This window comes from Chrysemys picta, chromosome 9 (assembly GCF_011386835.1).
Source record: "Chrysemys picta bellii isolate R12L10 chromosome 9, ASM1138683v2, whole genome shotgun sequence".
NCBI classification, from domain to species: Eukaryota; Metazoa; Chordata; order Testudines; family Emydidae; genus Chrysemys; species Chrysemys picta.
In genome coordinates this window covers 5,279,252-5,296,947 of record NC_088799.1, presented here as the reverse complement: position 1 = coordinate 5,296,947, position 17,696 = coordinate 5,279,252, and the positions used below count along the sequence as shown (strand labels likewise).

Here is a 17,696-nt window from a genome sequence, read left to right as displayed (position 1 = left end):
TCCCCCCCACCCCCCCACTGCCTGCAGCACAGCACCTCCTGGCATCACTCTTGGCATGGAGGTCAGTACTGCTGAAAGCCCCCCCCACTGAGCCTCCAGGCCCCACTCCCTGCACCACAGCACCCCCTAGCACTGCACTGGGGCCAGCACTGCTTGAGAGAGAACCCCTTATGGAGCCTCCCCCACCCCCCATTCCCTGCAGCACAGTGCCCCCTGGCGTCACACTGGGCATGGGGGCCAGTACCAATTGCCCGGGGAGTGCGTCCTGCTCCACTCCTGGCCATCCAGCATCTCTGGCGTCACACTAAGGAGAGCGGGCCCCCAAGGAAACTCCCCCACCATGCCCTGAGCAGCTGGGTTGCCCTCAGTCGTCTCCCAAGCCCAGCCCTGACCCCAGCCCACAGCGCTACGGACGGAGCAGGACAAGCCGACTGGCAGGCAGGGATGCGGTGTGACAAGGCCTGAGTCACAAATGCCGCACCAAGGGCTGGTGTGACGGTCGCCCCGGGGAAGGAGAGCTCCAGTGGGGGCTGCTGGGAGCCAGCCCAGAACCTGCAAACAGGCAACTCCCACCAGTCCAGAGCCGGGTACGGCACCACCCTGGCGCGGGTGCCCCACTCGGCACAGAGCTAGCTTCAGTTGGGCACCTTCCTGCTTGGCCACAGGAGGGCGCACTTCACTCAGCTTGTGATACCGTCCCAAGCACCGGCACCGACCAGCCGGATGGAGGGTGGGCAGAGGCTGGGGGGGGGAGGGGGGGGAACCAAACAACCAGCCCAGAGAGTGAACAGAAAACAGGAGCGCTGCGCTTCCTTCGCCCACCTGAGCAGCTAGCCCGGCCCAATCACACCCTGCTAGGCCCTGGACCTGGGGAGAAACAGGCAGCAGAGACCCCCAGCCCCCCAGGGACCCCAGCCCAGAGCCTGATCTCAGTTACACCAAGCCCCTCCGTATCCATGCCAGTGTCCGGTGCCCCGTTGGCCTGGTGAGGCTGCTCCCAGCTGGCACTGGTGCTGCCGGCCTGCGGGTGGGGAGGGGTCTCTGGTGAGCGCGGGAAGGCTGGCAGTACAGTGCAGTGGAGGGCCCTACCTGAGGCTGGGGCGCTGCTCCGTCTGGCTCCACAACCCCAGGGGGCTGGTCAGAGGGGGGGCGGGGATATTCCGGGGGGGGGGGGGGAAGGGAGTCCGTTTCTGCCTCTCCCGGAGTCTTTTGAGTTGTACAGAGGACTGGGGCCCCCCCCGCCAAGTCCTAAAGCAGCTCTAATCCCGGCCCATCCGCTTCCCAGGGGGGTCCCAGCACGATCCAGAGGCTGGCGCCCTGCGACTCACCAGCACGTCCGTCGAGGGAGGGGGCCTGGCTGCTCCAGCCCATGGGCTCAGCCAGGCTCAGTCTGGAAGAGAGAAAAGAGATCCCGGTGTCAGGGCACATCTCAGGCTGGGCACAGCGTCATGCTCCGCAGCGAGGGCGCTGCCACCCGGAGCCACCAGGGGGCGGAGCGGAGTCACTGCCTGGCCGGGATGATTCCATGCCAAAGCCCCCCACTACCCAGGCACCGACCCCAGAGGGAAACCAGCCCCTCAAGGGAAGTGCCACCCCCCCAACCCCATTTGAAGAGGGAGCAGGGACTGGACTCGAACCCAGCACCTGCTCGTTGGCTCTGGCAGAGACAGGCGGGCGCCTTGCAGCTGGCCCCAGGCATGCCAAGGTGCCAATGCAAACAGGGATGCCTGGCATGGGGAGGGAGGGTCCTAGACTCACGGACCCCTCCAGCCCTGCCCGGGGCCGAACGTACAGACAGGGCTGCTCCAGCGGCAGGGCAGAGCCAGGCCATGGGACCCCGGTGGAGAGGAATCAGGATCCCCCTTTGTACCCCCCCCCCCGAGCCCCGCTCTGCCTGGCCAGTCGGCAGCCCTGGCACGCAGCCCCTGTGGGACGGAGCACAGCCTCATGCACACCACGGGGGAGGAGGGGAGCACTGGCCCCCACCCCTGGGATGAGGCCTGCCCCGGCTGTCCCCTACCCGGGCAGCCCACCGCAGCCACCAGCAATCTCCCTGCAGCGTGCGCGGCTGGCGATGGCCAGGGATCTCCACCCGCCTCTGAGCAGCCAGCCGGGACCCGGCCACCATGGGGGCACTGATGGGGCGGGGAGAGCCTGGCTGTATGGCAGAGGCTGCGGCCAAGGTCATGGCTCAGCTGCCGGCCACAAACGGCCCCCTGCCCTCCCTCGTCAGCTCTGCAATGAGCTCATCATTGTCCAACGGGGGGAGGGGCAGAGCTGGGCTCCGGCATTTGCCCTTGACTGGGTGGGGGCTCACCCCCAGAGGAGTCCCTCCCCCCCACATCAGGGGCTCTCACACAACCCCTCTTTGGCTCAGGGCCCTGGCCGGATCGGCTGGGACGTCCTGTCTCTGCTCCCAGCACTGGGGGAGCCGTGGCTCAGCCACCCCCACCCAAGCCAGCGCTCAGGGACCCTGCCAGGGCCTCAGGAACAGGGAGAGGAAGGGGCCGGTCTGTTCCTGGCAGCAAAGGGCCAAGAGGTCTGGTTAGAGGGGAGAGAGGGTCTGCTCCCCACATCCAGCTCTGCCGGTGCTCCCCGTAGCCCCCCCCCATCCCAGCCCTGGGCGCCCCCCCAGCTCTGCCAGGGCCCCTCACTCCCAACCCGCAGCCCCTGCTAGCCCAGCCCTGGGCGCCCCCCAAGCTCTGCCAGGGCCCCTCACTCCCAACCCACAGCCCCTGCTAGCCCAGCCCTGGGCGCCCCCCCAGCTCTGCCAGGGCCCCTCACTCCCAACCCACAGCCCCTGCTAGCCCAGCCCTGGGCTCCCCCACAGCTCTGCCAGGGCCCCTCACTCCCAACCCACAGCCCCTGCAAGCCCAGCCCTGGGCGCCCCCCCAGCTCTGCCAGGGCCCCTCACTCCCAACCCACAGCCCCTGCTAGCCCAGCCCTGGGCTCCCCCACAGCTCTGCCAGGGCCCCTCACTCCCAACCCACAGCCCCTGCAAGCCCAGCCCTGGGCGCCCCCCCAGCTCTGCCAGTGCCCCTCACTCCCTCCACACAGGCAGAGCCTGGAGGATGAACCCAGGCAGACTCAGCATCTCTCTCCCGCCCTTCCCCCTCCTCTCCCCCCTAGTGTAGCTGCACCAATTACTGCTGCTGCTAATTAATAGGCCCATGTCCTCCGCTGCTGCTGGCCCCTGTCCAGACGAGGTGAGAATCCCACTCGTCAGCCAGCACCAGCCTCCGCACCAAGCCGGTCACTCAGGTCCGGGATGCTGCTGGTAGCGCACACGCTGGGACTGCTGCATGAAATCCCCAGCCCCCCAGCTGGGCGAGGGGAGATCTGCCCACGGGAGGCTGCGCGGGGTCCAGCGGGCCCCCATGGCCAGACAGGAGCAGCCTCTCCAGGGCTGCGGCTCACCCAGCAGTGGCGGGGGGGGGGTCTCTGGGGCAGACACTCACCTTGGAGTGAGAAGCTCTTGGTGAAGACGTGTTCAATTCCCACAAAACCCCTCTTGGCCCAGCCCCTCCCCCAGTCACACAGAGGCTCTGGGGCCTGAGCTGAATACGGATAGGGCCCCGCAGCGTCACTGATGGGCCGAGCCCCACAGTGCCCCCAGGAGGTGGGAATGTCTCGCCCCCACTCACCAGGTGGGAGCCGGTGCACAGGCCAGACAGTCAGCTCTGGAACAGGGAGCACAGCGTACAGCACCTGGCACCAGGCGGCTGCTGCAGGGCTGGGGCTCCCAGGGGCTGCTGAGAATGGACTGGCTCAACTCAGGTCCCACAGGAAGGAGCAGGGAGCACCCCAGTCCCCTCCCCATCGGGTCTCCTTCCTTCCCCCTCCCCGGGCAGGATCAGCCCAAGGTCTCTGACTGGTACCAGCTGGGATCCAAACGCCTCTGGGTCCATGTAGACAGGAGTGGCCCCTGGCTAGTCGCCCATCCCCCAGGCAGGAGGCCCCACCCACAGGAGCCCCAGAGGGGCCAGGGGAAAGGAAAGGAAGTTGCCGAGGGTGGAGATGAAAGGCTCAGGCTCAGTGCACATCTGTTCAGCAGTCGGGGCTCTTAAAGAGACAGTGTAACCCCAGCCAGCCAGGACCACGGGCCCCTTTGCTGGTGGTTCCAGGTTGGATGCAGACAGGGCCTTGCGGGCCAGGGCACTGCCACGTGCTGTTCAGGGCATCCGGACACAGAGAGCCCTAGGGGTATGGCTGCCAGGGGACAAGCCCCAGTGGTGACACAAGAGCCTCGAACCCACCATCCAACTGCCCATGCAGCATACATGGGCACTGGGGGCACCAGCAATGTCACACGTAGGCCAGGGCCTTGGGCGCTAAGCCACAGGTCTCTGCCCCAGGGCCTTGCTCCTGGCCCTGCCACTAGAAGGCAGTGCACACCCACACCCCCCACTGTCCTGGAGACACAGGGGGGGCAAGGCAGAGCCCCAGGCCTGGCTGGGGGGCAGAGGTTGGGCCAGGAAGGCACAGGCAGGTGCCAGACAGCGCCCCTGGGGGGACCCTGACCATGCTGCCTGGCACTGCCCCCGCATCTCACCGTGCCCTGAATGCCCTCACCGCAGTTCCACCCACTTCCCCTCCCAGCAGTTCCGGCTGCAGCCCAGCCCAGGAGAGCCACGTACCCTGGGCCTGCCAGGCAGCAGAGAACCCCAGAGCCCCCTCCAGTGCCCCAGGCTGGTGGTGGGCCCCCCGAGGGCAGAGAAGGCTGGTTCGGGGGGCAAAGCCCCACCCTGGCAGGGATCTGTTCCCAAGCAGTTCTAAGCTGCCCATTCCCACTAGCCACAGCGGGAGTGTCAGGGCGTTCAGGGCACAGCTCTGGGTCCGGCTCTCCCGCCCGGCCAGGGGGCCAGACCAGGCCTGGGGCCCCAGCCCAATTCAGCCGGAAGACAGGAGATCCCTCCAGCCTTCTCCCCGCCCAGTCCCCCCAGCCATGGCTTGCGCTATCACGGCGGCAGTCAGCCGAATGACCCTGGAACGAGCCAGGAATGGGGTTGTGGCATCTCAGCCGGGGGGAGGGGGGGCTGGAGGGGGCCAGGTGGGACAGCTTCCTCCCCCCCCCCCCCCCCCGACAAGCCAGGCAGTGCAGGGGCTCCTGAGGGCACCCACGGGGCTGTGCCCAAGGGAGGGGACTGGAAGCTGCTACACCCCCAGGCCCCTGCAGCACTGGGGAGCAACCCTGCCCATGCAGCACCCTGCAGCCCAAGGCCGGGCTGGGGGAGCCAGTCTCCACGTTACCGACACAGACTCCGCCCACCGAATCCCCCCCCCACCCCAGCTCCCCTCTCCGCCCACCCGGGGAAGTTCAGACCTGCTCCTGCGCCAGCCGCCCTGCCCAGCGCCCCGCAGCACCAACAGCTCATGCCCCCGGCTTCCTGCCCACCCCGGCGCTGCACGGCGCTCAGCCACTTCGCACCGGAGGGGGAGCGCGCGCGCCTGGCAGCCTCGTGGGGGGAGGGGCAGGGATGTGCCACACATGGAAATGGGGGCGCAGGGGGGTTCTAAGGGATGATCACAGCCCCCGGCGTCTGCTCTTGCACCATCCCCGGAGGTGCTGGAGAGGGAAAAGCCCCGCTAGGTCCTGTCTACTGCCTCCCCTCCTCCCCCCGCCCCATGGTACTGCCCGAGCCGCCCCACTGCTCCAACCACCCGTGTTCCCCACCTGACTGGAGCCCGCAGCCCACACTGGGCGATGCTGCCAAGCTCAGGCCCCAAGGCAGTGGTGACCGCCCCTAGAGCGTCTGCTGCCTGGCACTGACCGGCCTCGCCAGCACCGAGGGGCAGGGCAGCGTCACACACACACACCCCCGGCACAGGGAGGGGCAGGGACCTGCTCAGGGTAACAGAGAGCCCAAGTCTGGCCTTCCACCCAGTCAGCCATGCCCGCTGGGGGACGAGCACTCCCCTCCTGGACCAGGCGGGACAGTGGGCCCAGGCAGAGACCTACACACACTCCCTCCCCCAGCAGCTCACATGGCACGAGGGGCACCGGTGGGCTCGCCGGCATGGCTTGGCGTTAGTCCTCTCACCTCCCAGCTGCCAGTTCAAATCCAGCCTGGGTCAGGCGTGCCCCCTTGCGGCTTGCTGGCCCGGCCACACTAGCATGGTGCTTGGTGGCTCTCAGCCCAGCTAGTCACAGACTAGTGACCACAGCACGTTGGCACCCACAAACGGCTGCCAGCTGCCAAGGGAGAGCGCCCAGCTGTAGGACACACTCCCAGCACCCCGACAAGCTGGGCGGTGCAGGGGCTTTGCCAGCTAGATCCACTGGGGCCACCAGTGGGAAACACTTCCTCCTCCACAGCCCAAAAGTGGAACCTTTGGGGAGCAGAGAGACGACACCCCCGGCCAGGCGGCTGCCATCAGCAGCACTAGAGGGCGAAGGACAATTTCGTGCAGCAGGGGATCAGATCGGCACCACAGGGGACCAGGAGTCAAGAGCCAGGAAGGCCAGGGAATGAACAGAGACCAGAGCACGGGGGAGGGCACTACGCTGGAAGCAACACACCAGGACTGCTGCTCCTGGGAGCAGACACATCCTATGGAGCACGTGGAATGGCCACCCCACCCCAGCCTAGAATGCCAACATCAGGACCACCACCAGCCCCAAGCCGCCTTCTCACTCCCCTGCCTACCCTTCTGCCAGGGCCATTCCCGGGGAGCAGGAGCCAGACCGCGCCTGCTTCGCTTCCCACTCGCTGCCAGGGGGAGAAGGGCCCCTTTGTCTCTGCTCCGGCCCCGGGAGACAGAGCCACAAAGGGGCTTTCTGCCGAGATCGCGTGCGAAGGGCAGTGGTGCAAAAAGGCCACGAGGGGGAGAGACAAACCCAGAGCCCACAGGGGGCTACAGACTCCCCCGGGGTTGCCTCGGGAGAGTTACCTCCACAGCCCCCCGGCTGACAGAGGTCCATGCATGGTCCGGGACACAACCCCATGCTCCTAAGCCTCGGTCGGCCAGAAGCTGGGACTGGATCACTCACTTGCCCTGTTCTGTTCATCCCCTCTGAGGCATGTAGCCCCAGCCACTGTCAGAGACAGGATGCCGGGCTACAAGGACCGTTGCTCGGACCCAGCACGGCCGTTCTTCTGTCCTGTGATCCTGCAAGGTGCTGGGTGCCTTCGACTCCCAGCAGCTTCCCTGAGGAGCGAGGGCGCTCAGCACCTGCCAGCGCACCATGTGACACGACACCATTGAGGGCCATCTCCAGGAAGAGAGGGCAAGGCTCAGACGGGAATGGAGGGGGGTGGGGGGAAGACTGCTTGACAAGCACCAAGCACGGCTCTCCTCCGGCTATCAGACTGCCCTAGGCACACAGGGTTCGCCAGACCAGTCAGAGCACTGGATCACCTGACCTTCTGCCAGCAACACACGCTGGGGGGGAAGTGGGGGGAGATGATGGACGGGACACAGGCTCACGGTGAAGCAGGACAATTGGGCAAGGCTGCACAAGGGGGCAGGATTCCTGACCCCTGCACCCACTGGCCCTGAAGCATGGGGCTTGCTCACCCATACCTTAGCTTGCTGAACTACCCTACATCAGCAATATGGTTATCCAGCTGCAGGCTCCAACTGCCCTGAACCCCACCGACAGTCATTTCCCCGAGGGGTCCCTTGGCATCTCACCCTGCCCTCAGCTTTGCGGCTTCACATTGCAATGGCTGCACAACTCCACTGAAACAAGCCAAATCCCAGAAACAGTCACTTCCATCCTTCCTCGTGTAAAGGAGTCAGACTCAGGCCAGCGGACCGGACCTTTACGATCCTATCGTCTGACAAGCTGTGTGGCTCAGACCAGAGGCTCCCCCAGCAACCGACCGATTCCAAAGCACCCGGGCACGTTCCAGGCATCAAGGGGCAGAACTCTCCCAATTTGCCGGGAAGGGGGGGGGGGCTTGGAAGGGGAAGTGGGGATACACAGAGCCCTGGTCACCTGGTTAACACGCCCATCAGCTTCAACCCCCTCTGTAACAGTCTACAGATCAAAGCACCAGTTATGTGGGAAGGCAGCCAGACACTAACACCCTCCTCCCCAAACTCAGCTCTGCTGATCTTCCCAACAGAGTTAAACTGTTGACATCCTGAGTGACTTCACTTCCAGAAAGGAAGGAAAGAACTAATGGGGGAAGGGGGCGAATAGGGGACATGAGGGAGACAGAGCCCCTGACATGTAACAGAGGAGGGAATGAAGGCAACATAGAGCCCATGACCCCGGGGGCAGATCAGGGGACCCTTCAGAAGGGGAATGGAGGGGAGACTAGGGGGCACAGCCCCTGGCATAAAGAGCAGAATAGGGCCTGTGGGAGTCCCTGAAATAGAGGGGGATGGGAGGTGGCACATATGGAGTTGGGGGAAGGAGGGATGCAAGGAGCCCCTGGTGTGTGACAAAAGCTACAAAGCGTGTTCCTCTCTAGGAAAAACAAACCCCTCGCAAAGCAAAACAGAGGCTGTTTCCATTTAACACCCTGGTCCAGCCGCTGAATGATTTTCAATAGTGCAATCACAACAGAAAACAGCTTTTGAAAATAACCTTGCTGGAACCTTGAATGTGATCAGCCAGGGGTGTGTCAGCAGCAGGTGCACACACACGCCATTGCACAAGCAGTGCACACATCCCGCATGCCATTATGTAAGCAGTGTGCACATGCACTCCACCCCATTGCGCAAGAAACGCATACACACCTTACACACCATTGCACAAGCAAGGTGCACACACACACACTGCACAAGCGGTGGGTGTGCACACACCCCACATGCCATTGCACTAGTACACACACACACCATTACACAAGCAATGTGCACATACACGCACCTCACATGCCATTGCACAGGCAGTGGCATGTACGCACACAGTCCACATGCCATTGCACAATTAGTGTGAGCATCCCCCCCCCCACACACACACACCCCGCAAACCATTCCACAAGTGGTGCACACACACTAAACAGCTCCAGAAAGACTAACTCGTCAAACCAATGCAGCTGGACACGCCCCACAGCTCAGGCCTGCCAAACAGCCCGGCAATAACTCCCCCATGAACCTGCAGAGCTCCTGGGCAGCCCTCAGTAACCCCCGTGCACAGAGCTGCCTTGGGAGCAATGCTAACAAGCAGCGAAAGCAGCCCAGCGAGCACTTACAAGCAACCCTACAGTAACACACAGGCAGGAGCAGCATAAGAACAGCCAGACTGTGTCAGACCAAAGGTCCATCTAGCCCAGTGTCCTGTCTTCCGCCAGTGGCCAATGCCAGGTGCCCCAGAGGGAATGAACAGAACAGGGAATCATCAAGTGATCCATCCCCTATCACCCATTCCCAGCCTCTGGCAAACAGAGGTTAGGGACACCATCCCTGCCCATCCTGGCTAATAGCCATTGATGGACCTATCCTCCATGAACTTATTTTGGTCTTTTTTGAACCCTGTTATAGTCTTGGCCTTCACAACATCCTCTGGCAAGGAGTTCAACAGGTTGACTGTGCGTTATGTGAAGAAATATTTCCTTTTGTTTGTTTTAAACCTGCTGCCTATTAATTTCATTTGGTGATGCCTAGTTCTTGTGTTATGAGGAGTAAACAACACCACTTCCTTATCTACTTTCTCCACACCAGTCATGATTTTATAGACTTCTATCATATCTCCCCTTAACCGTCTCTTTTCCAAGCTGAAAAGTCCCAGTCTTATTAATCTCTCCTCATATGGAAGCCGTTCCATATCCCTAATCATTTTTGTTGCCCTTTTCTGAACCTTTTCCAATACATCTTTTTTGAGATGGGGCAACCACATCTGCACACAGTATTCAAGCTGTGGGCGTACCATGGATTTATCTAGAGGCAACATGATATTTTCAGTCCTATTTTCTAGCCCTTTCTTAATGATTCCCAACATTCTGTTCGCTTTTTTGACTGCTGCTGCACATTGAGTGGATGTTTTCAGAGAACTATCTACAATGACTCCAAGATCTCTCTCTTGAGTGGTAATAGCTAATTTAGACCCCATCATTTTATATGTATAGTTAGGATTATGTTTTCCAATGTGTATTACTTTGCATTTATCAACATTGAATTTCATCTGCCATTTTGTTGCCCAGTCACCCAGTTTTGCGAGATCCTTTTGTAGCTCTTGGCAGTCTGCCTGGGACTTAACTATCTTGAGTAGTTTTGTATCATCTGCAAATTTTGCCACCTCACTGTTTACCCCTTTTTCCAGCTCATTTATGAATATGTTGAATAGGACTGGGCCCAGTACAGACCCCTGGGGGACACCACTATTTACCTCTCTCCATTCTGAAAACTGACCATTTATACCTACCCTTTGTTTCCTATCTGCCCACCACAGGACGCTGCACAAGGTGCACGGCTGTGCAGAAACAAGCTCAGTGCTCCTGAATCAGCCTCTCTGAGCGTGGATTGTAAGCTGGACTCTTCTCCCCACGCCGACCGGCACAGAGGAGGTATCCGGGGCAGAAGACAGGTGACTGGCTCAGCCCGAGGGCTATAAACAGGCTCCTTTATCTCCTCTTATCTGAGCCCAAGTCCAGGCCTTCCCGCCCAGCAGAGGAATGGAGGGCATGGGGCCAAGCCAGCGCAGTGGTGTCTGAGCTCTGCCTCAGCATCACAGGAGCCAGCAGCACCCTTCTCTCAAAGGAACCCCGAGGCTGGACGAGCAGCAGCGGCTGGCTCTGCTCAGGGCTGGCTCTGCTCAGGGCTGGCTGCTATCTCAGAGACTGAATTGGCTTCAGCGGGAGCAGGAGCAGGCCTTAGCCGGAGCTCCCTGCGCTAACGGCCCTGCCACAGCCACTGATGCACTCGCTCAGCACCCCAGGAGTAAATAGCCCCAGGATTACCCTGCTACAGACGGGGAAACTGAGGCACCAGCAGGCAGCAACTGGATGGAGGGAGTCCATGACAGAGCCAGGACTGGAAATCAAGAGCTCAGCCAACCTGTCGTGCAGGGCACAGTGCTTGAGCACAGCTGCAGGACTGCTGCCCGTGGGGCCCGCAGAGACCCTGCTCCCACCCCAGTGCACAGAAGTTTCCCTTCCTCACAAGGAGTCCTGCAGGAGCAGGATGGGGCGGGGCAGGCCAGCAGTGGACATGGACACGGACAGTCTCTCTCTCTCACCAGTTCATTGCAGGGGATCTCAGCCACCCTGCCCTTCCCAGGCTGACCGGGAGCAAGCCCCGGTGAGGTCCCAGCTGCATGGGAAGGCGATCCTACTAGGGAAGAGGCCAAGAACCCTGCAAGAGCACAGTTAATTGCCAGCAAAGTCAAGAGAACCAGGCAGGAGAATGCAACACAGCCAAGGAGCGCCCCCTCCATCCTTCCCTCTCCCCGCTGGACTCCTCCACTCTACAGGAGAGAACAAAGTCTGTACGGCCCCCTCCCAGCCAGACTCCAACATGCTGTACACGCTACAAATTGCTTCACTCACCACAGACATGCAACCACCTCTGGGGTGGAACGCAGCAGCTGTTTACCAGTGTGCAGCAGTTCATAATGGGAAACAAATAGCTCCTCCCAGTGAAGCTGGAGGGGGACATGGAGGGATGCAGAATGGAGCATCCTGGTTGGATCCCCATTAGCAGAGGGGGCTGCCGTCTCACCTGAGGCATGGTGCCTGCCACAGGGCACCTCAGAGCCAGTGAGCGAGTCTCCCCTCCCCCCCCCCCCCCCCCCGAGGGCTCCTGCGGGAGAAGGACCCTGGCGAGAGCCAGCCAGAGCAGCACCCCACCTGGCAGCTAACACAGCCTGGTGGCAGGCGAGGATTTATGGCCCTGCTGTGGGAGCTGTTCTCCACTGCAGGGGCTCACAACTATGGGCTGGGAGCGGCCACACGGGTGCAGCCGGCCTTTGCTTGGCTTAGAGCCGTCCCGCTGGTGGAATGTTCTGGGTGTCTGGCTCTCCTGGTCCAGCCCCCGCACGCTGGTGTGCAGACGCAGGCCTGGGGACCCAGCTGCCTTGCCCAGGACGGGCGAAGCCCTCGCGGGGTTTCCGCTCGCAGACTGAGTCACTCGGCCCAACACCCACACGCAGCACCCTGGGCACAGCCACAGAGCTGCCAGCTGCCGAGGAGCCACACAGAGGGGAAATCACAGAGACAAGCAGCGCGCCATCCCCGGAGCCTTACCCACAATCCCCTGCCCGCCTTACCGTGCGCCCAGAGCCCGCTCCCCAGGCTCGGCCTGAAGCACTGGCTATCGAGACCCAGGATAGCGAGGCCTGGGCAGCTCGAGGGATCAGTACCAGGTCACAGAGCCTGGTGCTGAACTGAATGCAGCCCAGACTAGCAGCTCCGGCCGCCCAACCCCCTCTGTGGAGCAAGCTAGTCTCCAGCTGTTCCTAGCAGGCAGCTGTCTACACTACCAACAGCCCCCCACTGGCAGCCTCAGCCACTGCCCCGGCCAACACCACACAGGCTGGGGTCCACAATTTCAGTGGGAGCTGAGCAGTGCCCGTGTGGGAGCTGAGGGGAGGGAGGGCTGAGCCAGCCAGGAGAGGCTGCTCACAGCCGGGATGCTGGAGGTGCAGCCCACGGTATTTTCAGTCCCAGCACTGGCGTGATAAGAATAATGACCTCTTGGAAGCAAGTGGGAAAAGCAGAGTCCTGCAGGGGAGATTAACCCAGATCTGAGGCACCCGAGTGGGACTGGCCCCACCACAAGTGCAGGTCTGAACACCCCTGAGCTCCAGGGAGCAGATCCGAGCCCAACCCTGCAGCCAGCACCACCGTGACAATCATCAGCCCCCTGGCTGTCTGCTTCTGTCATGTTCCAGCCACTCCGCCAGCCAGGTGGTGCGGGCACGGTCATTATACGTCATTAACGCTTGCCCTGTGTGTGCCATCTGCACACACCAAAGTGGCAGGAATGATAATCCCTGTTTCACAGGTGAGTGAGCTGAACCTCTGAGCAGGTCAAGGACTTGCCCCAGCTAGCGGCAGAGCTGGGGAGGGAACCCAGGAGTCCCAAGTCCCCCAACACTTAGGGGATCTGCCAACCCAGTCAGAGGAGAAACGTTCGGAGCTGGTAAAAGGGAAGCAGGAAGCCAGGCCTGCATCACTGTCCCAGCATGGCCCAATCAGCGGACGGATTAGTAGGAACAGGAGAAGAGAGGCAAAGAAATTCTGCTTTGGGAATGCTCATCGCGTCTCTTTGAAATTCTGCTCTGCACCTTCTGGAGGTGGGAACAAGGCCCCTCTCCTGCCATTCTGACCCAGCTCCCTCTGCAAGGCACAGCCAGCCCCCGAACGCCTTTGAGACCCCCAGCGCTCAGGTGGGCTGGCTACTCCTGTTATTCCAGCCCTGGGGACAGGCTATTTGAGAGTCCTCAGGGGGCACTTCAGGGAGACAGCTGGAGGCTCGATAGCCACCGGGAAGAGGAGGCATGCCCCACCTGGCTGCCCATAGAGCAGTGCCCAGGGAAAGCAGCAGGGCCTCTCCCTACCACAGAGGAAGGGTTTTGTCCAACGGGCTCAGAGAGCACTGGGGAGACAGTGGAGCTAGACATGGGGGGACGCATCTGCAGGGCAGAATCACCCCGTCTATCTGCACAACATGGCCCCAAGGATCTGAGAAGTCAAGGGAGTCACACACTGGTGCCAAAGGCAATTCAGTCTGGGCTGGGATTCACCCTTTCTCTGAGACTGCAACCAACACAAGTGCCCCAGAGCAGCTTCCTACACAACATCCTCTCCCCCAGCAACCCCCCTGACCGCTCAGCCGGTGGCTTGTCCTGGGGAAGCAGGAAGGCCCAGCTACCAGTTTCAGCAGAATTTAAGTTTTGATTTTTGAAAGGGTCTCTAGCCTCTATGGCAGAGGACGCCACCCCAGCATGGCCCAGATCCGAGCCTGATGCAGCATCGTCTGCCTGAGTCTGCAGACCGACAGCTCCAGTGCAGCGCAGAGCTTTGCCAAGCAGAGGCAGCGTGACATTAACCCAACTCCAGTCAGTTTTGCACCTGCTGTGCAGAACCCCCAGGGCAGCCGTGACGTTGCACAAATCCCAGCCAATTCAGGTGGCTGCTGGGCACTGAGCAGCAGATGCAGGCACTGGAGTTGCTGTAGCCACAGGGGAGAAGGGCCTTAGCAACAGAGGCCAGAGGTGGCTCAGCACAGCCTGGCTGGGATTGAGAGGCCTCTCCTCCCCCTTCTAGCTGCCAGTGTGGGGCTGGGAGGATTTCAGATTTGTCAAACAGCCACTAGCCAGGGGCTGCTAGGAAAGAGGGACCCTCAAGAAGGGATCTGGATCAGCCCCCCGAGAGGAATCTCAGCACCCTCTCCTGCCCCAGGGATGGTGAACAGGAGTGGGAGGGGGACTGAGCTTCCCAATGAGGCCTGGTCAGTGGCCCATCACGTTTCATGCCAGCAGGCTCGGTGCCTGGTAGCCTTCCCGAGCTTTGGACAGGAGCGTCGGGCAGGACGAAGGACACCGGCTGCAGGTTTCCTGCATGGATATGGCACAGATGCAGCAGTTTGCATGCGCATGCAAGGGAGGGATGCGGTGATAGAGCAGCTCGCAACCGCATAGTATTTATTCTCACCAAGGGCCCATCCTGCGAGGGGCGTCAGTGTGTCCTTGTGGCTACTCTGCCTGCCCACGAATATGGGTGTCGTTCAGTGCCCAGACCGTGACAGCCCTGGGCATCTTTCTTGTTGAGCCCTTTCCACCTCGGCAGCTCCAGTCTGCAGGCCAACACCTTCCGCTCACAAGAACTGGGAGAAAAACCAAGCTCTGCCCATTTCCCCTCAAACAAGGGAAACCGACTACGAGGGAACCTACAGGAAACCTTGTCTGAAAGGAAACACACTCCAGGGGTCACTGTGCTGCACGCCACAGTATCAAAACTCCACAGAAGCAGGACTTCAACTGCTCCTTGTTGCCCAAACCAAAGAAGAATTCAGTAGTATGGGGCCTATGACACACAGATGAGCTGTCCTGACTGTCTCCAGCACAGGCGAGTGCTGCACACAGACACACCAGCCATTCATTACGCGGTTATTTGCCTAAGCTGAAAACTAACCCAGACACTTCCCATGAGCACACGCTCCCCTTCCACAAGCTGCCCTGGGCCAGGCGATGACAACACACAAGGGAAAGCGCTGCAGATTTGTGGGGACACAGGTTTTCAGCACCCCCCTTTACCTGTCAGTTTCTACCTCCAGTTCCTGCCCTCCAAGCTCCCCACCATCTCTCACTGGGCTGGCGATGGCGTTGCCACTGTACCCACAGGATCACCTCCTTCCTCTGCTGCTGCACTTGCAAGCTGCCAGGCTGGAGAGGGTACCAACTGCCAGGCTCACTGCATGGGAAAGGTGCTGCTCTTATATTCCAGGAAGGCCAAGCTGGTAGCGATGCTGCTGTGTGGATGCTGCCAGGTTCACTGCACAGTACTGCAGCTGGACACTGCCTGGCTCACTGCATGCTGCCAGGCGTCACTGCTTCTGCTATACTCCAAGCTAGTAAAATGCTGCTGCTACATGTTGCCAGAGTCACTGCAGGCTCCAGCGGTTGCTGGCGTACATGACCAGGCTCACTGCATGCGGCTTTACAGTGCAAAGCTCACTGTAGCAATGGGGCGGTGCTGTTTGGTGCCCAGGCTCAGTGCATGAATGATGAGGGTGGTGGTGTTGCTGCTATACTCCCGGCCACCCAGACGGGCGCCGGTGTCACGGCCACGACGCTCCAGGATTCGCCCCTCCAGGCTCACTCCTATAGGCGCTGCTCAGGCTGCTCCAGGCTCGCTGGCAAGGGATGGCGCTGCTGGGCTCACCCCCATCTTCTCCTGCTGACTTCCAGTGATGGCGCTGCACTGCCACGCTCACGGGATGAGGGTGGTGTTGCGCCCCCCGGCTAGCGGCGGTGCCAGCGCTGAGGCCACCCTCCTGGGTTCACCAGCTGGTGCTGGTACCTCTGCTAAGGGTCTGGGCCGGAGACCGTGCTAGGCTCCTGGGCTCACTCCTCTCACGCCCTACACCTGTGCTGCTCGCCGCCTCCCCTCCCTGCGCTGCAGCTGCTGCACACCCAGGGTCCCCCCGGCTTCCTGCACACCTGGGCTCAGCCACTCTGGCTCCCGAGACTGCTCTTGCACCCCAGGCCTGAGCGTCTCCTCCTGCACACCCAGCCTGAGCGCCTCCTCCTGCACGCCCGGCCTCAGGCCCCCTTTCTCCTGCAGGCCCCTGACAAACCCTCCTTTCTCCTGCTGGTGCTGCTCTCCCTGCTGGCCCCCCTGCACTCCTGGGCTCGCCTCCCCTTCCCCTTCAGGCTGGTGCTGCACCCTCGGGCCCTCTCCCCACTCCTGGGGGGCTCCCAGGGCCACCCCCTGCTCCTGGGGGGCTCCCAGGGCCAGACCCTGCTCCTGGGGGGCTCCCAGGGCCAGACCCTGCTCCTGCACCCCTGAGCTCACTGTTCCCTCCTCCTGAGGTTGCTGCTCTACTCCCAGGCTCCCCTCTTCTACCAGATGCTCCTCCTGTAACCCCAGACTCACCCCCCCTGGCACCCGAACCCGCACTCCTGGCTTCACCCTCGCTGCCACCCGTGCTCGTGCTCCCGGCCTCGTCCCTCTGGCCACCCGCAGCCCTGGCCTCACCCCTCCTACCACCGGCCTCTCTCTCAGTGCCACCCGCTTCTCCCGCACCCCCTGTCTCACTCCCACTGCCACCCGCTGCTCCCGCACCCCCGGCCTCTTTCCCACGGCTACCCGCTGATCCCGCTCCCCCGGCCTAGATTCTCTGGTCACTGACTGCTCCCACAGCCCTGGCCTGGCCTCTCCAGCCGCCCGCTGCTCCTGCACCCCTGGCCTGGCTTCTCCAGCCGCCCGCTGCTCCTGCACCCCTGGCCTGGCTTCTCCAGCCGCCCGCTGCTCCTGCACCCCTGGCCTGGCCTCTCCAGCCGCCCGCTGCTCCCGCACCCCTGGCCTGGCCTCTCCAGCCGCCCGCTGCTCCCGCACCCCTGGCCTTGACTCTCTGGTCACCGACTGCTCCTGCACTACTGGTCTTGTCCCCACTGCCACCCACTGTTCCCACACTCCTGGCTTCACCTCTCTGGCCACCCACTGCTCCCGCACCCCTGGCCTGGCTTCTCCAGCCGCCCGCTGCTCCCGCACCCCTGGCCTGGCCTCTCCAGCCGCCTGATACTGTTCCCGCAGGCCCAGAATCACCCCTGACTCCTGCAACCCTGGGCTCAGCCCTGACTCCTGCACGGCCAGGCTCAGACCCCCAGACTCCTGAACGCCCCACCCCAGCCCCAACTCCTGACAGTGCCGCTGCTCCCCTGCGCGCACCCCCTGCCCCCTGATGGCTCAGCTGTTGTGCTCCTGACTCCCCCTGCCGCCCACCCCCTGCCCCCTCAAACTTCCCCTGCCCCCTGGGGTTCCCCCACCCCCTGTCCCCGTGGAGCTCCCCCCCGGGGCTCCCCTACTTCACCACTGCCCCCCTGGGGCTCCCCCACCCCCTGGGGCTGCCCAACTTCACCACTGCCCCCCTGGGGTTCCCCCACCCCCTGGGGCTCCCCTACTTCACCACTGCCCCCCTGGGCTCCCCCACCCCCTGGGGCTCCCCTACTTCACCACTGCCCCCCTGGGGCTCCCCCACCCTCTGGGGCTCCCCTACTTCACCACTGGCCCCCTGGGCTCCCCCACCCCCTGGGGCTCCCCTACTTCACCACTGCCCCCCCTGGGGCTCCCCCACCCTCT

General features: G+C 62.4%; 2 protein-coding genes across 3 annotated transcripts in view; both read right to left on the bottom strand.

The window, feature by feature from the left end:
- Positions 1-15,992, bottom strand: part of TNK2 (tyrosine kinase non receptor 2) — an 82,301-nt gene extending 66,309 nt beyond the window's left edge. Inside the window, exons 1-2 of one of the 2 annotated variants that reach the window (XM_042843906.2) lie at positions 15,149-15,992; positions 1,090-1,390 (exon numbers count right to left, since the gene is read on the bottom strand). The gene's annotated coding sequence lies outside the window, so the exon portion shown is untranslated. The remainder of the gene's footprint in view (positions 1-1,089; positions 1,391-15,148) is intronic. The other variant, XM_042843907.2, reaches the window with a different exon arrangement.
- Positions 1-16,640, bottom strand: part of FYTTD1 (forty-two-three domain containing 1) — a 208,279-nt gene extending 191,639 nt beyond the window's left edge. The window contains exon 1 of the mRNA XM_065557585.1: positions 15,992-16,640. The gene's annotated coding sequence lies outside the window, so the exon portion shown is untranslated. The remainder of the gene's footprint in view (positions 1-15,991) is intronic.
- Positions 16,641-17,696: the final 1,056 nt, after the last annotated feature.